The sequence below is a fragment of the Nicotiana tabacum genome, chromosome 2 (assembly GCF_000715075.1).
Source record: "Nicotiana tabacum cultivar K326 chromosome 2, ASM71507v2, whole genome shotgun sequence".
Lineage (NCBI taxonomy): Eukaryota > Viridiplantae > Streptophyta > Magnoliopsida > Solanales > Solanaceae > Nicotiana > Nicotiana tabacum.
In genome coordinates this window covers 106,611,310-106,634,578 of record NC_134081.1, presented here as the reverse complement: position 1 = coordinate 106,634,578, position 23,269 = coordinate 106,611,310, and the positions used below count along the sequence as shown (strand labels likewise).

The 23,269-nt window shown below is 37.7% G+C and overlaps 1 long non-coding RNA gene across 1 annotated transcript; it reads right to left on the bottom strand.

The window, feature by feature from the left end:
- Positions 1 to 8,478: 8,478 nt before the first annotated feature.
- Positions 8,479 to 9,470, bottom strand: LOC107832432 (uncharacterized). Its single transcript, XR_001658563.2, has 3 exons — positions 9,293 to 9,470; positions 8,907 to 8,958; positions 8,479 to 8,803 (listed from the first exon to the last, which is right to left on the bottom strand). It is a non-coding gene; the product is annotated as an uncharacterized LOC107832432 (long non-coding RNA).
- Between the last annotated feature and the right edge of the window lie 13,799 nt (positions 9,471 to 23,269).

Sequence of the window (23,269 nt, the reverse complement as noted above, 5' to 3'; positions counted from 1 at the left end):
GACCACGATCGGACCTCGACGGGCGAAAGACTGACCGAACCTCGCCGGAAAATACTCGAATCTTGCGGACGAACTCGAACTCTACTCGACCCGGAGAAAACCGAAACTCAAAGAGCTGACCGGAACTTTAAGAAAGAATCAGCTTAGAGAAGCTTTATCAATCAACTTGGAAAAGAGAAAGAATCTGAAAAGTCTTCAATTGGTAGTGTATTATAGTACTGGCTATCTCAATTCTCGTGCTTTGAGCCTAGAGAATTACTACTATTTCGTGACCTCCATTTTCTGCTATTCTAATTCCCGAATTCTCTTAGTCTCCTCTGTTCTATTTCACTTTATCCGTTCCTTTTTCTTTCACTCTTTGCCTTCCTTTTGTTTTTGTGCAGGTTGCGGCTGTTTGAGTCTTTTGTGTCTGAAGTGGGGAATTAGCTTAGGGTTTTTGGGTATTAATTTAGTTTTTATATGGTAGTGGGGAGTGAGTATTGGCCTTTGGATGAAAGTAGATCAATGGCTATGATTAAGGGAGGGGTTTGATGGGTGAGAAAAGGGTTTGGGCTAAAAGGGATTGGGATGAATAGACATTTGTCTTGTTGGGCCACCAAAATACGAAAATGAATACCCAATTGGTCCAAATTCAATTCTTACTCATTGAGCAAAAAATACAAGTAAAAATACTAATACTATCAAAATATACTAATTAATATAAAACTATTTTTTGGTATTTTTAAATAATAATAAAAATAATATCTTTCTAAAAATACCTAATACCTAAATTAAATAGAGAAAATGAAACTATTTTTGTATTTTTTTCAATTTTTGTGCTTTAAAAAATAGAATTAAAATTAATAATAAAGTGAAATCCTATAGAAATGAACTCAAATAAATATTCTAAAAAAATACTAGAACTATTAAAGGTAATTCTAATGTGTGGGTCAAAAATTACGTACTTATATTGATCTAAAATAATCTATAGATATTTATGTGGCAATAAATTATCTCATTACGGGTAAAGCAAAAATTTTAAAGTTATATCTTTTCCAAATTGAGAAAATAGTCATTCTTTTTTAGACAGAATAAAAATAAAATAAGTCCATTTTTATTGAAACAGATGGAATATAAATTAATAAAGATATTATACAATACTCCATCCGGTCCACAATTAGTGATTTTTTTGGCCTTTTTTGTGGTCCAAATAAAGTGATTTTCCAAATTTCAAGAATAAATTAATTATTTTTTCCTACATTGCCCTTGGAGTAAATAGTGTTGGAGTATGTGTTAGGAGTGTTTATGTGAAGAGATAGTAAAAGTTAATATGATCAATTTCATTGCTAATTAATATTAAAAGGTGGATTGAAAACAGCCAAAAATTATTTATTGTGGACCGGAGGGAGTTAAAAGAGGTTTAGTGCAATATAATGTTTACTCCGATGGAAAATTAAAGCATAATAATTCTTGAAGCTTGATGCGTGTTAAGGACAACAATGTAGGTGTATACTCTAGATTTCAAATAATAAAGAACAATAAGAGAAGAAAACCCAGCAGTTAATAGAAGAAAAGACAATTTTTCCATATTCCATGTATTTCTCAAAATTCAATAATTTGAATTTATAGGTCGCGTATATTTCGAGCTCAGGGGGCAAAAACCATGACTTTTGCCTTTTGACTAATTTCTTGTAAGCATAAGTGCAATAGCTTTACTACCTAGTTCGATAAAGGATAAAGCATCATAAAGCGATGGAAAAAGTTATCTTTAAGGCTTGTTTAGATGGTTGTTATGAATCATTTCTTAATATATTGTATTGTATTGTTTTGATTTATATAATATTTGAATAAATTGTATATTTTATCGCCGTTTTATGATATCATATATTGTTATATATACCAACAATATGAATAATAAATTTAAATATTATCAAGGGAAAAAAGATACAAGATAGAATTATTATATAAGAAGGTAGAGTAAAAGATAAAATAAGGACAAGATGAGAGAGAAAAATAAGGTAACAACGCGACTACACCAAAATAGTTGTTACATAAAGTGACACTTTTCGTCTTTACGTAACGACGGATTTAACAATACGATATAATAAAATTTAAGTAACAATCTAAACAAACTTTATATTTAAAATAATAATACAATACAATACAGTAGGTAGCAATCATCCAAACAAACCGTAAGTAAATAAGGGACTCTTCCTTGAAATATTATTCACACCCTTCAAACGAACCCCAAACTCCAAAGGATGGATTAAATGCCTCAAGTGTTTTGGCTGAAACATTAGCCAACAATTTTTAGAGCTAAATTAAAGTGAAACAAAATGTAGCCCCCATTTCTTTAAGATTGCTGACCGTAAATATACATGCTCATAGATAAATGTGGATGTATTTTTAAAAAATGATTATAGCAAAAAGTTTGTTCAATAACAAAATCAATGTAGGCAGGAATCAACTAAATCTTGATTCTTTCGGCATATTAGAACACGACTTTAATGGAAGACCAAGAAACTAGGTGGCTATGACTTTTTGAATTATATTAATGAACATGGAATAATTTCTCAGTGAAGTGATTTTAAGTTATGCAATTTTTCTCTCATATGATAATTCTTAGTTCTTACTTAGGTCTTTGTGTAGTCTCTCTTGGGTTTTGTTTGTTCCCTTTTTGCTGCATTATCAATGTAAAATCAACCCTTCTTAATTATTCGTTAAAAAAACAGAGAAGAGGGAAATGTTGAAAGAGAAAATTGACCTCAAGAATAGAAGGCATTTTTAGGAAAGATTATAAGAAGGCAGATTTAGGAATCAAAGTAAGGTCCTATATATTATGATTTTGATGGGGCACTGCAACAGACCAGTATTACTAGATATATTTTCCGCTTTAAGTCCAGACATGCATGATTTTAAACGCATTAATAGGGTTTAAAACTTGCATCCTTATATACCCAACATCTCTCCAGGTCTTCGTTGAGGTTTGCCTCCCCCGCCAACGCATAGTGACTCTGATACCATGTGTAAAAGCCCAGTTAACTAGTGATATTGTCCGCTTTAGGTCCAGACCCGCACGACTTCCAGAACGCGTCTTTAGGGTCTAAGGCTTGCCTTCCTTATATACCCAGTATTTTTTTCGTATTTTGTTGACGTGGGATTCGCCTGAGGTGTCTTTAAGAAAGAACGAAAGAAATATTTTTGAAACTTGTGGACCAAAATAAGAGGGTGTTTGGCTAAGCTTATAAGCTGGTCAAACTGGCTTATAAGCACCTTTTGGCTTATCTACGCGTTAGGTAAACACTCAAAGTGCTTATAAACCAAGTGCTTATAAGCTAAAATCAGCCATAAGTCATAAGCCGGTCACCCCCAACTTATGGCTTTTCAACTTATAAGCACTTTTAGTTTGACCAACACTTTTACTAGTTTATCCTTAATAATATTTTCTAATTCACAAAATACTTTTCCCAAAATAAATTTCTTAACTTTCTCTTCGTTCCATATTCGTTATTAATTCTTTTCTTTACAAAGAAATTTTTAATTTATAATCTTTTGAAAAAAGATTCAAGGGTATTTTAGTCATTTTAACAAAAGAATAGTTTATCAGCATTTTTTAATCAAACACATCAACTGCTTATTATCAGTTTCAGCAGTTCTATTCAAACACGTAAATGCTTATTTTAAAAATCAGTTTCAGCATTTAAAAAAACTTTTCAGCACTACAAGCTTATTAGCTATTTACAATCAGCTAATCCAAACGGGCTCTTAGAGCCATAAATAATGTGTGACTATAAGTCATCTATTTAGGGTAAAATGGAAGCTTAAAGTTAAGTATTTCCAAGTATAAAAATGTATTCTTCTTTTTGAGACAAATTAAAAGAAGAATGCACCATATAAATTGAGATAGATGTAGTAAATATTAAGAAGCTTTTGCTCATTGGCACTAATTGACCATCTTAAATTCACATAATATTAGTGTCTTCATTTCACATGCCACTATATTTGATAAGGTACAAACTATAATACGTCCAATGTATAAACTAAAAACTGTGATAAACAAAAAAGATTATTACCTATAATCGGCAGACCAAGGGTGATTCATTGGGTGAAAGAGTCAATTGTTATATCCTTTAAATAATTAAGTTTTAATTTAACCTCACTCTTCTTGAACGTGTGTTAGCTTCCAAGCATATAACTTAATTTGAACAGGTATAATCGGCAAAATCACCATACTTCGTGAATGCTGAGAAGGAAAGTACAAAAGAAAAAAACATGTCCAGTATATTAACGCATAACATAAATTCCACACTTTTATCCAACGAAATGAGAATCTTATTTGCAGAGAGGCGGAGCGAGGATTTGAATTTTATATTTTCTAAATTCTAGGATAGTGACATCAGTTATTACTAACTAGGTTATGAATTTAATTTTTATACGTATATAGTGAACTGCTTAATACAAATATAAAGCTTCTAAAATTATTGGATTGGCCGAAGATATGAGTATCCTTCTAGCTCCACACATGCTTATTCGTTCTTGTACGATTATAAAAACACAACTATAAATACACAATCAAATAGAGCATTATTAGTCACTCAAGAATTCTAAAGCAAGTTAGGATTCACCGTACAAGTTTGTTGATTCAATCATGGTTAAGGCAAACAACTATGCCATCAAATCCTTAGTTTTAGTCCTCTCTTTTCTTCTCATTCTGACTTCATACCAGGGACTTGCAGGTACAGTTTTAGCTTAATTCTCATTTGTTTCATAAATTCTTTTGCTTATCTCTGAACTTACGTTCTATTTTTCTATGCATATGTTACATTTTTGTCTAGAGTTTTTCAAGGGAACAAATATTGAAAATCCTGAATGTCACAACCTATATGCAGCACAAGTTGGCGACACTTGTCAAAGTCTTGTCGAGTTTTTCAATCTGAAAGCTGAAGACTTTAGTACTATTAATCCAAACCTTAACTGTGACAAGATTTTTGTGGGTCAATGGCTCTGTACAAATGGAACCGTATCTAATTGAATCCTATTCATGATCATCAATATTATGCTTATTAAGTACTATATGCATCTCTAGATTTAGATGCAAAATATCCTCGAATTATTAGCAAAATAAGTAATGTTTAATGCTATTTCTATCCTTCTTTACGCATTGTTAAACCAAGGTTTTATGCTGTAGCATGTGATGTTTCCACATTCATAATGAAAACTATATCCCTTGTTTCGCTTCTTTGTTTTTCGAGGTTATGTTGGTTGTGATTTAATTATTATGTTCTTAAATCCCAGTTTCGAAGCAGCAATTGATATACGGAAGAACAATGTGAACTATCAGAATTGAAGAAATTGTTTTGCAACCAGGCACTTCAAAAAGAAATATAGCTAACAGTAATCATAATAAAATAATGATACATATGGAGATGTGTGGAAAAGGTGTAAGATCAATTTGATTACAGTCGTGAACAATCAACTAAAGAAGATAAATCATCTAAAGGATTCTTTTCTCACAACTCACCACTTATTTAACTTAAACAACAACAAAAAAAAACTACGCCGCGGCTAAAGTAAAATACTAAAAGCAAAACAAAATATGAATATTAGTTCCATTCTTGCTTTATTGGAACTCGATTTGACGGGTGTGCTGAATCCATGTGTCGGTGGTGGGCTTTCGCGATATTCATGATGAGATGGCCTAGATGGTGGAACTTTATTCTTTAAGAAACGCTCGTGTTGTAGTGGTGAATTTTTACTTCTTTCGTTATCATGCCTATCATGAGACGGCGACGGTGGAACATTACTCTTCAAGAAACGCCCGTGTAGTGGTGGATTTTTACTCCTTCCGTCATCATGTCCACCATGAGACGGCTTAGATGGTGGAACATTACTCTTCAGGTAACGCCCATGTTGTAGTGGTGGATTTTTATTCCTTCCGTCATCATGTCCACCATGAGACGGCCCAGACGGTGGAACAGTACTCTTCAAGAAACGCCCATGTAGTGATAGATTTTTACTCCTTTTGTCATCATGTCCACCATGAGACGGCCCAGATTGTGGAACATTACTCTTCAGGTAACGCCCATGTTGTAGTGGTGGATTTTTACTCCTTCCGTCATCATGTCCACCATGAGACGGCCCAGATGGTGGAATATTACTCTTCAAGAAACGCCCACGTTGTAGTGGTGGGTTTCTACTCCTTCCATCATCATGTCCACCATGAGATGGTCCGGATGGTGGAACATTACTCTTCAAGAAACGTCCACGCTGTAGTGGTAGGTTTCTACTCCTTCCATCATCATGTCCACTATGAGATGGTCCGGATGGTGGAACATTACCCTTCAAGAAACGCACGTTGTAGTGGTGGGTTTCTACTCCTTCCATCATCATGTCCACTATGAGATGGTCCGGATGGTGGAACATTACTCTTCAAGAAACGCCCATGTTGTAGTGGTGGATTTTTACTCCTTCCGTCATCATGTCCACCGTAAGACGGCCCAGATGGTGGAACATTACTCTTCAAGAAACGCCCATGTTGTAGTGGTGGATTTTTACTCCTTCCGTCATCATGTCCACCGTGAGACGGCCCAGATGGTGGAACATTACTCTTCAAGAAACGCCCATGTTGTAGTGGTAGATTTTTACTCCTTCCGTCATTATGTCCACCATGAGACGGCCCAAATGGTGGAACATTACTCTTCAAGAAATGCCCATGTTGTAGTGGTGGATTTTTACTCCTTTCGTCATCATGTCCACCATGAGACAGCACATATGGTAGAACATTACTCTTCAAGAAACGCCTTTCATCGCGAAGGACTTGCGGTCCATTTTTTGATTGTTGTAGCTGTGTAAGTTTATGCTCTTCTTTCATGATCATCATTCGATCAGTAATGGCAAAACTACTGGTTAAGCCCTCCATAAGAAAAAGTAAAAGAACGATGTCACTCCATATTCTTGAGGTGAAGTTCTCAAACGCAGACATGGTTTCTAAAAATGGGTAAAAAAGAGGATCTAAAACCTTTGCTTTTTGCCAATCAAGGTACCTCTTTATATAGGTTATGGTAAAAGTTAAGTCCCTTAACCCAAGGATATATTTACATACAGAAGAAGTATAAGAATCAATAAGTACGGAAAGTGTACGTTGTCATTCCTAATACTATATAGTATATGGTAATAATTAATAAAGTAGAACTGATGTAATAACCAAAAAACGTAAGACAAGATTCTTTCCTTCTTTTTTTTGGTACGACAAAAAAAAAACAAGGAAAGAATCTTGTAATACAGTTTTTCGTTCTTATACTTTCCATAAAGTCATAAACACTAGACTTAACCGATTAATGCTTTAGCTAATAGTTATAGGATTCTAAAAGAATGTATTGTATATAAGTACATGAACGAATATGGAAGCTTTATATAGAATCACGCAAATATCGTGGTAGTAAAAAAGCCTACTATATATAGTTATGGAAGATTCTTACCTTGTTACAATATATCATTTCATAAACGCATGATATTTATATTTTAATACCCTAACAATTATGAAGTAGCTGAAGACTGAAGAGGAAATAACATGGTACGGCAGTAGTCACGCTCAGATTGGAGAAATTCACGTTTAACGGTTCTAGGATAAGAGTAACGATTTTATAATCACAACATTGATTGGTCAAAGACTCAAATATTCAAGTTTTTGAAATTCTTGACTTGTTCGAAAAGTTTGTATTGTTTCTTTTTCCCTCTTAAATCAAGATGGTATTTCATCTAATTTCATCGTGTATCATTAACGACCCCCGGTGATGGAGTGGTATGGTGGAGGACGAAAAAGAAAAAGAAAGAAAGAAGAAGCTAAGGGGAGGAAATGAGGGGGAAAAAGACATAAATGTTTTACCTATATCTCTAAACTAATTATCGTTCATTTTTTTTGTATTTGTCTCCTCCACCGTATAATAACGGGATGTTTCACGTCCTTCCAACTTGTACGAGAGTTTATAATGTAGATATTGGTGACAATTGCGACTAAGGGTGGGCATTCGGTATTTCGGTTCGGTATTCGGTTTATCAATTGTGTATACCAAATACCGTACCAAAGTATTTCGGTATGGTTCGATATTTCTTCTTTTGGTTGGTACGATTTTGGTACGGTTTCGGTTTAATATTCGCTAAATAAGCAACAATAACAAGTGACAATTCTCCTATGTTTCAATGTTGTAACTGTTCAGCCAAGAAATGAAGAAATACAATAAAATTGAACAGCCATTTCTTTCAGGAAGAAGTAAATAGACTTATAGACATGATGCATTTTCTATTTTCTAATGCTGGCATTTGGAGCCAACTCACATTCTTGTGGCTTAATGCCTTAATCCCCTATTCAACAAACATGCGACAACAGGGACAGGAAGGCAAATTTTAAAAGTTTGTAAAATATATGCAACAGTGGCAGCATTAACAGAATAACAGTAGCAGAATTAACACTTAACAGTAGCAGCATTAACAGTAGCAGTAACATAATTAACAGTAGCAGCAGACTCTAACAAGCAGCAGAATTAAACACATAATAGTGCAACAAAAACAACAAAAACAGAGAGCATCCCTCAATTCAAGTTCACACTAATAGTCTCGAATCAACTTAGTCTTAATTCTTAAATACGGATTTCAAGAAGACGCTCAAAACAATGCCTAATATGCTTCCTTAAACAATATGTGTCATCCCTCTTTGAATGGACATTATAGATTCGAGCACAATGTTTGCACTCTACTTTGCGAACTTCTCCGTTATCTTCTTTCACCTCAAAGTATTCCCAAATATGAGAGTGTACTTTAGGAGCACCTAAAAGAATAATATAAATTATAAGTTAGAATATTATTTTTTTGATGATAATAAAACAAAACTACAAAAGTATATCACCAAACAAATAGAGTATTAAACTTACCACTCATATTGCAAGTTGCAACTATACATCAAAGTTCAAACTTCAAACAATGCTAGTAGACAGGGCACAAACAATTACTTTATTAGAAATAGAAACAGATCGCTGAAATCTTCTGAATGCAATTGATGATATTTTGCATTTACCTAAATTTTTTTCAAGGTAATCAAAGAAAAACTGGTAGAGAGCTGAAGAAAAATCCAATCTTTAACAATTCCAGCACAAAAGAATATACATGTTCTTCATAAAATAAAAAACTACAAAAAAAAAGGGATTAAAAAGTATAAATCTTTTTTTGTAAAGACAGTAAGACACATACCCAATAATCTAATAAAACCTTAAAAAGGAGAAAGCTTTCAAGTAAATTATGGAAGAAACTAGAAACATACCTTTGATTCTTTGAAGTCACAACAACCGATCTTTTTAAAGTCACAACAGCCGGTCTTCGTTTGCCCGTTTTTGAATTTCTGAAACTATAACCCTAATTGAAAGCCTGAAGCTGAAAATATCGCCGAGACGCCGACGCCATTTGCCCTAATTGCCTTTCTGAGTTCTAACTTTCTAAATTCTAATTCCCTAATGAGTAATGCCTAATCCCTAATTGAATGAAAGACAAAGACTAGAGAGTGGGCTTGGGCTGGGGCGCTGGAGTGGGCAGTGGGCTGGGCATTAGATTCGAAAGTCTTTAAAAAGTGTTGGGCTGGGCAGTTTAGCTAACTATAGGTCCAACTTAAAAAAAATTTAAAAATTCGGTATTTCGGTATACCGAAATTTCAAGATCCTAATACCGAGGACCGTACCGTAATGCCAAAATATCGAAAATGTAATACCGAATTAGACCGAAATACCAAAAAAATTAAAATCGAAATACCGAATTAATTCGGTCCGGTTCGAAATTTAATTTTTCGGATTTTATGCCTACCCCTACTTGCGACATTATTATCTAGTCTTTCGACCTGAGAAGAGAAGACTACAATTTTTTTAAGTGAAATTTATGTGGTATGTCCATTGAAAATACCATTTAACACCATATGCAATTAAAATATATTATGAAACTCCCCCTTTTCTAATCCAAACCTTAATTGCGACGATCTTTTTGTTGGTGAATTATCTATGTATCAATGGCACCTAATAATCTCCTAGAATCCAATTCATGATGGCCATTAATATGTGCTAATTAAGTTAAATGATATATCTCTAGTCTTAATTAGATGCAAAATCTCCTCCAGTACTGAGATTTACTACTATCTGTATTTCCCATTTACCCATGGTTAAACCAAGAAATTTCTTTGGTTATGTTGTACCAAGTGATTAGAGCCATGAATATGGGCTTTGCCCGTTGGGCTAGCCCGGCTCAGCTTGTGATTTAGCAGGATTGGGCTAGAATTTTTGGGGGCCATTTAAAAACGAGACTTTTAATCTCGGCTCGAGTAAGCCTGTGGCCCGTGAGGCTTGACTGAGGCTGGCTGGGCTAGCCCGTGGGCCTAATAAAAATATATATTTAAAATATATAAAATATAAAGAGTAAATGACACTAAAAATAACAAGAAGAATATCCCAAGCTTAAAGTTTATTAAGCTCATCATATTAAAAGATCAACGTCTTAAAGCGTTAATTGATTTTTAAAATTTAATTATTCTTAGTATTTAACTAATTAATATTTCATATGAATTGTAGATGTAGATAAAAGCGAAGATGTTAAGACAACCTTCTCACAAGCGTATTCAAATGTGTTTGATGAAGATGATGTATTAGATATCCCATAAGCGTCATGGACGTTCTCTTGAATAGTTTGTTTTGAGTTTTGACGGTTACGACACATATGGGGTGGCATTGAAAGTACGGTTTTAACTTTCCGGAGGCGCTTAGCAAAGCGAGCGCCAATTTTTCTAGGTTAGGATACCTTGATTCGGCCTCGCCTAGAGTTCAACTAACATAGTAAATAGGAAATATCTTACCTTCCTCATCCTGGACTAGGACTCCACTTATAGCTACTTTGGATATTGATCACGTCCACAACACAGCTCAATAAGAGATATGACACGGTCGTATGCAATAATAATTACCCAACTAGGAGTCGGGGTCGAATCCACTGGGAGTTATGATGGGAGTTAGGAGTATATATTTGAAGCAATCAAAGGGTTATCTAGATTGCACTTCCACAATACAATTTTTATTTTCTATTTCTACTGTTACTCTAATGAATGCAAGATAAAGAAAATAGATTATAAATAAATATTTTTGAGGTTTTTCCAATTGGATTACAGGCCTAGGCTGTGACCATAACCTAAGTATTTGCCTAATGGGATAAAGACGTTAATACTTGTTTTGTTGATTGGGGTGTCTTATAACTCTCAACTCTATGCTACCCACTCAATACCTCTCGATTAAAGAGTGATTTTTCCCAATTTGGCTTTCTCAAGTTCAAATAGGTATCAACCAAAACAGTTGATAAGAGCTCAAGTCGGGTTATTACTATCTCTAGTTTGAACCTTTTAATTAGGTTAATCAATCTCTTAATTAATCCAATTCCTTGTTAGCTAAGTTAGCCTAGACTAGGTCCATCTTTCTCAAGTAGAGACTAAGTCAAATAAGCATGAATCAATGTTTGCAACCATTAATTCTAAAATTGAAGTATTAACTAAGCTAAATAATCAACACCCAATCATAAACAAGCACTAAATTAGATACTCATAAGGTTTACATACTAGAGTTGGGTCACAAACCTAGTAAAAGTCTAGCTACTCATAATGAAAATTGCAGAAAATAGAGAAGAAAAGCTAATTAAACTCATAATGGAAGATTAAAATAATGAAATCTAATGTTAAAACACCAAAATAATGTAAAACTTCCTAAAATAGTAAAGAAAAACTGCTACAGCAGCTTCAGATGTTCCAACTTGACCAAATTTTGTAAAACTCGTCTATTTATATAGGGCTGAAAATTACGAACAAAAATGTCCCTCGGGAGGTTATGCGGCTACACAATTTTATGTGCGGTCCGTAGATTTCTTCAGCTGACAGGAAGTGGAGTTCTGCGGCGGCACATTTCTGAACTACGACCGCAAGGCAATCTTCTACGGCCGCACATTTTTGGACTGCGGCCTCACAATTCTTATACGGTCCGCAATTCACAAAGGCTCCTGGACTGTATTTTTGCATACTCTTTGATATTTGACTCTTAGCCCACTTCTGCGGCCACACAATTCATATGCGATCCACACATTGCTGAAAGTTCTGTTAGATTTTTCTTCTTGGTTTGCGGCCGTAGATGGAATTTTGCGGTCCGCAATTTCTTTTGCGGCCGCAGAACTGCGGATCGCACATTTGTGTTTCTGCGCCCTTTATTGTGTTGTGCTTCGGAACACACTTTTTTGAGTCAGATTTCATCTCGGGAGACCAAACTTCCAACATTCCTGTATTTTTGCACAATTTCATTAGTTTCGGGAACACAATTCAATACATTAGGACTAAAACAAAAGCTAAAAGGTGCTAGTAAGCAGTCAAAATCCCCACTTATCAACTCCCTTAAACCTAAGTCTTTGTTTGTCCTCAAGCAAATAAATTAGTTCCCACCACCAAAAGTTAAGGTTCATTTCAGCGAGTCAAAGATGAGCCATCCACATATCAGTTGGGATCAACAATTACCCACACTACTCATGTATTATCAATAAGGCGACAAGTTAAACATTCATGCACATATAGTTCTAATGTGACATTTGAGCTTCAAGAATTGATTTTACTCATCAAGGACTCTTGCTATGTCATGTAGGTCATGGTGGACTCCAAACTCTTCCTCCTCTACTTTCCATTTGCCAGGCTAACTTAAGAAATTTAGCACTCGATCCAAAGATTTATGAAAGGTTCACTCATCTCTCTCAAGAGAATGCCACAAGTACGGCTTAAGTACCATAAGCTTGCCCCTCATGTAGATCGCCACTAATGTAAGCTCACTCAGCTTGAAATCAAGTATGACTTCTTTCGGGATGTAATGAAGGCTTTTGGATTAGGGTCGGATACAATATGGGTGAGTGGTTACACCTTTCCCTAAGCACTCCATATTTCATTTCTCGGCTCATATTTTGCCAATTCTTAGAGGCACTTTCTTTTTATTGAAGACTAGAGAGACTTAACATCACTCTTTCTTGATCATTTTTTTTTCTGCCTTTTTGATTTCTCCATGTTTAGGATCATTACCTATTTTTGAATCCATTCAACCCTTCCACTTATTCACTTTTTGTATTTTTCTTTTTGTTCTTTTCTTTTATTGCCTTCTCCTCTCATAGAGATCATTTCTTTTGTCTTTTTGTTCCTTGATACCTTTTTCAAGTTCCTCGTCTCTCCCTTGCGTTTTAAGCCATTGGTTTCACGAGAGTGTTAAGGAAAGCTCGGGTGACAAGAGAGGATCACGACCAAATGGGTAAGGCTTGTAACATGGTTATCAAATGAGAAAGGCTAGAGGCTCAAAGGGGTTGACTGGGGATAATGAAATTGGTTGGCAATAGAAAACTCAAATGGGCCAAGGAGAGCCTACAATCACTTGTCAAACCAAGCAAAACTTAGGATTTTGCCTTGAAACACATTCGGGGCAAGCTCAGACCCTTCGCACGGATACTTGGACTAGTAACAATTTATCTCACCCCTCACGCAACCGAATTGTTAAAGAGGACATAGTCGAGGGCCCATAATGATCACATTCAAGTTTAAAGATCACTATGGTTCAATTAAACCACTTGATGATTGTCAAAGTCAACACAATAGTCACAAAGTCACTAACTAGAGCTATTTCTTTCAAAAACATTGTCTCTAAACATAAGCACGCAGTTAAATGTGTTGGTACCAATTGAAGAATGGTTGACTCTTCGAGAATGACTTAATTTGGTCTTTTTATTCATTACTACTACTATTATTACCTAAACACAAAAACAGACTCATTCCCTTAAGAAGTTTGTCATGCCGTCCATCGTTGGGACGAGTCACCCGGTTTACACAACAACTACCTTTGAAAAGAACCGTGGCATTAAAAAAACTAAAGGCTTATTATCTACTAAAATATAAAAAGAAGCTACTAAATCAAACATAGAAGTAATAAAGAAACAAAAATAAAGAAGTTAATAAGCAAAAACTACTGAAGATAGAATGAATATACATAATAAGAGAAAGAGAGAGAATATATACATAATAAGAAAAGAGAAAATAATATAAAGTTATTACAGGCCAAATGTCTCAGAATGTATCAAATATGATAAATAAACTCCACCCCCTGAATAAAGATAAGCATTGTCCTCAATGCTTAACAAAATAAAAGTAAAAGAGGGGAAAGAATGAAGAAAACTCCCTATGGCTCCTTGGACATCTCTGTGTCCCCAGCAATGTCATCGCCCTCAGGATCAGCCAACTGAATCGTATCATCCTCAACTCTGAGTGTGGCTGGGTTAGCGAACATCTGACGCACTACCTCAGCAGTGTCGGCAGCAAGGTCTGGCTCTTCAGACTGGCCAGCTGGTGCCACCGGTGCAGACGGTGCTGTAGGATCTGGGATAGAATGGTCTAGGTCAAGCAGCATGTCAAATGGGAGATCTCTGGCTGTAGCAAGCCTGGTCACCTGTCTTCGGAGCTTGTCCACTGACTTCTTGTTGGACTAGGACTTTCTCATCTTCTTTACCTTTTTTTCCAACTCTTCGATCACTGACCCGTGCTATACCAAGGTAGCCATAATAGTGTTCTGGTTCTCTAGGAGCTTCTTCAATGTCTCTTCAACTGTTGGGGAAACTGAGGTGCCTGAACCGAATATTGCACTGCAACAGTACTACATAAGTCAGAAAGCTTTGCAGTGGCTGTCTGTATTCAATTTTTGAGGCTCGCCAATGTCTGGGAGACTCGCAACGTAGAAACAGGGACAGTAGGCATAGGCACTGGCTTTAGAGCCGAGATGGGAGATGTGGAGGGAGTTGTGAAGGGAGCTGTAGTAGGGGCTGTGGAGGAAGGCGGAGGCATATCTGCGGCACTGGATGAAGGTTCGACCGAAGTGGATGATTCATCAACTGCCTCGGCAGCTACCATAACTGGCTCATCAGACAGGCCTACTGTGGCAAAAGGCGGAACTTTCTTTTTTGGGTTGTTCTCATCCATCAATGAATACCATGTAAAAGGCTTCTTCGGCTTCACCTTCTTGTTATGATCCCTCGGCTCTACCCTTGCATCCGTGAGATATTCTATGATAGTGTTGAGATATAGGTAGGAAGAGTCATCTTGCTGAGCAATCACTGAGATATTGGCCGACATCACGGCACCTACATTGATAGGGTACCCAGCCATAATAGAAGCAACCAGAACTACCCGAGGAATCGAAAGGTAAGTCTCATTATGACTTGGGTCCAGTCTGCTGGAGACGAAGGTTTGCCACCCCTTCGCTTCAAAACTCGGAGTTCTCCGGTGGATAGGAATCCCAACGGCAATCTATGCAGGTGGTGGCCTTGGTGCTGCTAGAATCTCCGCTAACCATAGTCATGCTGCGTCTCCCAATGCATACTTCTCCAAATATTCCTTTGGCTCAACATCTTTGAAGCCCAAGTACGTGTTGAGTGCATGTTGATCAAATCTCACTTTCAAGTTACGTACTTTAGTCACTTTTGTCCCCTTTTTGATGTAAGCCACATTTGCATAGAATTCTCGGACCAGGTACTCTTTGGCATCCACTACACTTGCGACCTTGACTGTATGGCCGGCTGCTCCTGAACAGAGGCTGAGTTGCCCTTTGGTGCTTCCCTAGATAGGACATATGAGCTCGTCTCGGAGAGATCTGCACCTCTCCCTCTGCCGGCTATAGATTTATTTGTAATTGTCTTTTGTTGGCCAAGGGGTAAGGCACTCTTACCTCGACCTCGAGAAGGTTCACCCCTCCCTTTAGGTGTGTCGCCTCGTCCCCTAGATCGATCCATTGTCTGTATCAAGCAAAGGCGATTGTTAGTTGCAATTCAATGTTCAAACATACCCAGGAGACATGCAAGTAAGATATAAACCAAAAGGCACAGTGAGGGTACACAGTCAAAGCATGCTTGTAGGAAACCAGATCTGCGGTCCGCACAATGTTCTTGCAGTCGTAGATTTGGACTTGCGGACCACATAATTTTGTCTTGTGATCGCAAAAGTGAAGTGCGATCCACATAATTTCACTTGCGGCTGCACCTCTGAATCCCAAAAAGTGCCAACTCTCTGATGACAGAGAATTGGCTGATGTGCGGCCGCAACCTATTTTCTGTAGTCCGCACAATTAGACCTGCGGCCGTACATTTGAGTCAAAAAGTGTAGACTCTCTGATGACAGTAAAAGGGTGCCAACTCTCTGATGACAGAGAATTGGCTGATGTGCGGCCGCAACCTATTTTCTGTAGTCCGCACAATTAGACCTGCGGCCGTACATTTGAGTCAAAAAGTGTAGACTCTCTGATGACAGTAAAAGGGTTGTTTTGCGGCCGTGATGGGAAATCTACGGTCTGTACATTTTATCTTGCGGCTGCAGATCCCTGTTTTCACTATGTTTCCCTAATATCAGAATCTGCGGACCACACAATTTCAGGTGTGGCCACAGAATTCAAAACCTACGAAAAAACAAGTTTTTTTTCTATCTAGGTTTTGCAATTTCAACAACATAGAGGCATGAAAATATGTTTAACCAGTCCCCATAGAGCATGTATTAGTTAACCCATTATAGATTTACCCCCACATGAATGCACAATTGAATTCTATTGACAAATGGCCTAAAAATGACTAAAATCTACAAATTAAAAGAAAAATATTAACAAGATATTGAAGCATACCAAATGAATGAGTGTGATGAGTGACTGAACAAAGATGTTGTGTGTGTAGATAGATAGATTCACCAAGAATTTTCAAGAGAGTGTTATTTTTGTGCTCAGAGAGTAAAAACCGTAACCCTTGCCCCTCTGCCCTTCTATTTATACTTATGGTCTATGAAAGGGGAAGAAGGTCGAGTGCGGCCGCACATTTTCATTGTGCTGTCCGCACAAATTAACTACGGTCCGCACTTCTTTCAACACTTAGCCACATTTTTGTCCACAGTTCCTGTAAGTCACACTCAACCTTGTAGCACACATCAAATCAAGTTAGAACAAAAATAACACCTAACTACCAAAGGAAAAAAAAGAAACATGGGTTGCTTCCCAAGAAACGCCTGATTTAATGTCGTGGCATGACGTAAAATACCATTAATTGAAATAAAATAACAGTCCCGACGTAGCTATCTCCAACTTTTTCCAAGTAGTGCTTCACCCGGTGACCATTGACTCGAAATACTTTATTGTTTTTGTTCTTTAAGTCCAATGCGCCAAAAGGAGTCACACACACAATTTTAAAAGGACCACTCCATTTAGACTTTAGCTTCCGGGAAACATCTTCAACCTTGAGCTAAACAACAATACAAGCCCACTTTGAACTCTTTGTTCCAAATGTATTTGTCATAAAGATATTTCATCTTTGCTTTGTACAAGGACAAACTTGCATAAGCATGGTACCAGAGCTCATCCAATTCATTCAAATGTGCAACCCTCAAGTTAGCGGCTACATCCCAATCAAGATTCAACTTCTTTAGAGCCCACATGGCCTTGTGCTCAAGTTCCACCGGAAGGTGACAAGCTTTTCCGAACACCAACCGGTATAGTGACATTCCGATAGGTGTTTGGTAAGCCATCCGATAAGCCCATAGTGCATCATCAAGCATCTTGGCTCAATCTATCCGATTAATATTCACTGTTTTGGACAAAGTACTCTTTGTCTCCCGGTTGGAAACTTCCACTTGACCGCTAGCTTGTGGATGATAGGGAGTCGTGACTTTATGAGTAACACCATACTTTCTAAGTAAAGTGTCAAAAGCCTTGTTGCAAAAATGTGACTCCTCATTGCTTATAATTGCCCGCGAAGTACCAAACCTTGTGAAAATATTCTTCTTCAAGAACGCCACCACACATCTTGCCTTATTGTTGGGTAGAGTAATGGCCTCAACCCATTTGGACACATAATCCACCGCGACCAAGATGTAGGTATTTCCACAAGAACTCACAAAACGACCCATAAAGTCAATACCCCATACATAAAAAATATCAATTTCTAAAATGGTAGTGAGAGGCATTTCATTTTTCTTTGAGATTCCACCGGCCCGTTGACATTCATCACATCTTTTCACTAGCTCACTAGCATCCTTGTAAAGAGTGGGCCAATAGAAACCGCAACTTAGAACTTTGGCTGTTTTTCTTGCTCCACCATGATGACCACCATATGGCAAAGTATGACAAGCCCCAAGAATTTCACATTGCTCTTCTTCTGGTACACATCTTCTAATCACCCCATCCATACAAATCCAGAAGAGGTATGGTTCATCCCAACAATAATCTTGACAATCTCGTTTGAGTTTCTTCCTTTGGTTTGAAGAGAACTCATCCGGGATGATTCCACACACAAGGAAATTTGCAAGATCCGCGAACTATGACACCTCTTTCATTGAAATAGTCAAGAGTTGCTCATCGAGGAAAGAGTCATTGATTTCAAGGCCATCATGCGGCCTCCCCTCCTCCTCCAAATAAGACAAGTGGTCTGCCACTTGGTTTTCACTCCCTTTTCTATCTTGGATGTCAATATCAAACTCTTGCAACAAAATAACCCATCTCATCAACCGAGCTTTGGATTTCTTCTTGATCATAAGATAACGAAGCGCCGCATGATCCGTGTGGATAATGACCTTTGCACCCATCAAGTACGGGCGGAACTTCTCAATTGCAAACACAATGGCAAAGAGCTCTTTCACCATAATAGTGTAGTTAACTTGGGTACTATTCATTGTCTTACTAGCATAGTAGACCGGATGAAAAATCTTGTTGATGCGTTACCCCAAAACAGCCCCAACCGCTACGTCACTTGCATCACACATGAGTTCAAAAGGGACACTCCAATTTGGAGTTGTGATGATGAGAGTAGTTGTCAACTTGAACTTCAACAATTCAAAAGCTCTAATGCAATCAGCATTGAAGTTAAACTTAGCATCCTTATTAATAAGCTTGCGCAACGGATTTACCACCTTAGAGAAATCTTTGATGAAGCGGCGATAGAAACTCGCGTGGCTTAAGAAACTTCGCACACCCTTTATTGAAGTTAGAGGTGGAAGTTTAAAAATTACCTCAATCTTTTCCTTGTCAACTTCAATTCCATTCTTTGAGATTTTGTGGCCAAGGACAATGCCTTCCTCGACCATGAAATGACACTTCTCCCAATTAAGCACCAAATTTGTTTCTTCACATCTTGCCAACACTATATCCAAATTGGCAAGACATTAATCATCAAAAGAATCTCCAACCATCGAGAAGTCATCCCTAAAAACTTCAAGGCAGTCCTCCACCATGTCTGGGAAAATAGCCATCACACACCTTTGAAAATTCGCTGGTGCATTGCACAAACCAAATGGCATCCACTTGAAGGCGAAAGTACCATAGGGACATGGAAAGGTTGTATTCTCTTGATCCTTTGGAGCAATAAGAATTTGGTTGTAGCCCGAATACCCATCAAGAAAGCAATAGAAAGCACGGTCGGCAAATCTATCAAGCATTTGATCTAAGAAAGGAAGTGGAAAATGATCTTTCCTTGTGACTTTGTTGAGATTATGATAGTCCATACACACCATCCATCCGGTCACCATTCTTGTAGGAATCAACTCATTCTTGTCATTGGTGACCACCGTCATGCCCCCCTTCTATGGGACACATTGAATCGGAGAAGTCCACAAACTATCAGAGATGGGGTAGATAACCCCGACATCCAACCACTTAATAATCTCCTTCTTGAAAATTTCTTGCATAGTCTCATTGAGTCTTCTTTTATGTTCAATAGATGGTTTGGCGCCTTCCTCCAAGTTGATATTATGCATGCAAAATGCGGGGCTTATCCCCCTGAATATCCGCCAAAGTCCACCCAATAGCCTTCTTCCTCTTTTGTAGCACCGCCAAAGTGGAGTTTACCTGCACGTTAGTCAAACAAGAGGAAAGAATAAATGATAAACTAGAAAAAGGACCAAGAAATTCATACCGAAGATGTGGAGGCAATGGCTTCAACTCCAAGGTAGGAGGCTCTTCATTAGAAGTATTTATAGGAGGAGTTGTCCTATTTTCAAGATCTAAGGATAATTTTCGGGGTGCATAGTTGTACGACCCCATTCCTTGCAAAGAGTTCACACATTCCATGAATCCATCCATCTTGTCATCATCAAAGTTGAGCAAGACAGCCTCCAACATATAACCAACATTAATCATAGAACTTGACTCATCAACAATAACATGGGTCACCAATTCCACAAAAGAGCACACCTCATTGCTATTTGGTTACCGCATGGACTTACACAAATGGAAGACCACTTTTTCATCACCAACCAGGAATGTAAGTTCTCTAGCTTCAACATCACAAAGAGCCTTTCCCGTAACAGGGAAAGGCCTTCCAATAATAATTGGCACCTCATAATCAACTTCACAATCTAGAATGACAAAAGCCGTTGGAAGAATGAATTTATCAACATAAACCAAGACATCTTCAACCACTCCCAGAGGTCTCTTCATAGTACGATCGGCCATTTGCAATCTCATAGAGGTGGGTCTTGGTTGCCCAATTCCCAAGGTCTTGAAGACCGAATAGGGCATAAAATTGATACTTGCCCCATGGTCACAAAGAGCTTTTTGCAAACTCGACACTTCCAATTGTACAAGGAATCGTGAAAGCACCAGGATCATCCAACTTAGGAGCCATTGAATGCACAATTGCACTCACTTGATGAGTGACTTTGATGGTTTCAAAATTCATTGACTGTGTCTTTGTCACGAGATTCTTCATAAACTTTGCATAGCTGGGCATTTGTTCCAAAGCTTCAATTAATGGCACATTGATTAAGAGACTCTTCTTCATTTGAATGAACTTCTTGAATTGATTCTTGCCATTTTGCTTGGCAAGTCTTTGAGGGTATGAAGGTGGAGTCTTAGGCAATAGTTCCTTATCCTTTTGCACTACCGGCTCCGGTATGTAATAATGTGATCCCTAGACAGGCTCACCTCCTCTTGAGTCCCTTCCACACTATCATCAATATCAATCTAAACTTCATACTTCGATTGCACCACATTGTTCGGGACCTCTTCTTCTTGTACCACTTGCTCATCATCCACAAGTTGCCTTTGACTTGAGGTGGGTGCATTCCCATCTCTTCCACTTCTTGTAGTAACGGCCATAGCATGCCCCGTGTTGTGTTTCACCCTTTGGGTTTACTACCGTGTCACTTGATAGTGCCCTTTTAGGACGGGAATTTAGAGCTTGAGAGATGTGCCCCATTTGCAATTCTAAGTTGCGGATCGATGTGTTGTGTGAGGCAAGTTGGGTATCCGAATCGGCATTCTTTTTCATCATTTGCTTGAACATATTCTTAATACACCCAATCTTATTATTTGAAAAACTTGGACCATGGGAAGGATAACGAGGTGGATTGCTCGGTTGTTGATACATCGGGGGCCTTTGAAAACCCGACCCCCGATTACCTTAATTATTGTTCCATCCGCCTTGATTGTTATCCCCCCTCCCTCAAATTTCCTTAATTATTGCCACTCCAATTTCCTTGATTGTTGTGGTTATGCCAATTCCCTTGATTGTTGCTTGTTAGAATTCCAATTGCTTTGATTGTTTTGAGGTCGTCATTGTTGTTGGTTTGGGCCTTGGAAGTTGTTTCTTTGCCGTTGAAAGTTGTTCACATATTACACCTCCTCTTCTTGTTCATTATAAGAATCATCTTGATCAAAATCACTATCTTCTTGCACATAATTCTCCACTCAATTTTGCACTTATAGACCTTTAATCCTCTTCTTGTTCACCATCATATTCACTCCCACCTTAGCATTGACTTGCTTGGGATTTTGCACTTGATTTAGTTGGGCCTTTGCTAGTTGCGTCATGGTGGTTGTCAACTCGGCAATGGATTGCCCATGATCTTGCAATTCTTTGTGAAGGTGAATCATGTTTGGGTCACCTTGTGGAACATTGGCCCGGGATTGCCAAGTCGATGATGTTTCCTCCATCTCATCCAAAATCTCACACGCTTCTGCATAAGGCGTAGTCATGAAATTCCTACCAGCAAGTTGATTCACTACACATTGGTTGGTTGTGTTAATCCCACGATAAAAAGTTTGTTGAATCATATTCTTCATCATATCGTTGCCGGAACATTCCTTAACTATTGTTCTATAGCGTTCCCATATCTCGTGTAGGGGTTCATTTGGCTCTTGATTTAATGCCAAAATCTCATCACGAAGTATAGCCAGGTGCCCCGGATAAAAGAATTTAGAAATTAATGTTTCCGCCAACTCATCCCAAGTGTGAATGGAATGACTTGGCAATTGTTCCAATCAATCTAAAGCTTTCCCCCATAAAGAGAACGGAAAAAGCCTTAGCCTCAATGCATCCTCGGAGACATTTGTTTGTTTACTCCCCCAACAAGTATCCACAAACCCCTCAAATGTTTGTACATTTTGAATTGGAGCACCGGTGAAGAAACCCCGTTTCTCAAGCAAAGTGAGCATCACAATGGTGATTTGAAAGTTTCTCGCCCTAATACCGAGAGGGACTATTGCACTTGAATATCCTTCATTGGATAATATCCGGTGTGGAGCTGCTCCTGGTGAAGGTGGGGGTGGAGCGAGGACATTGTTATGAGGCACTCGGCCTATTCTATTGGCTTAAGGTTCAAGAGGAACCTCATCAACTTGATCATCCTCGATGTCCACATCCCCCAAAGGTAAATTTTCGGGCTCATTGTTTGCTATGGTTGTACCTACAATTTCTCAAACAAGTTAGTAACACGGAAGGAAAAGAAGATATTCTAAAAATACACTCAAATATATAGTTAATACCGTTTTTAACTCCCCGTCAATGACGTCAAAAATTGATCGCGTCCACAATACACCTCAATAAGAGATATGACACGGTCATATGCAATAATAATTACCCAACTAGGAGTCGGGTCGAATCCACTGGAAGTTATAATGGGAGTTAGGAGTCTATATTTGAATCAAGCAAATGGGTTATCTAAGATTGCACTTCCACAACAATGTATTATTTTCTATTTTTACTATTACTCTAATGAATGCATAATAAAGAAAATAGATTATAAATAAATATTTTTGAGGGTTTTCCAATTGGATTAAAGGCCTAGGGTTGTGACCATAAACTAATCGTTTACCTAATGGGATAAAGACGTCAATGCTTGTTTTATTGATTCGGGTGTCTTATAACTCTCAACTCTACGTTATCCACTCAATACCTCTCGGTCAAAGAG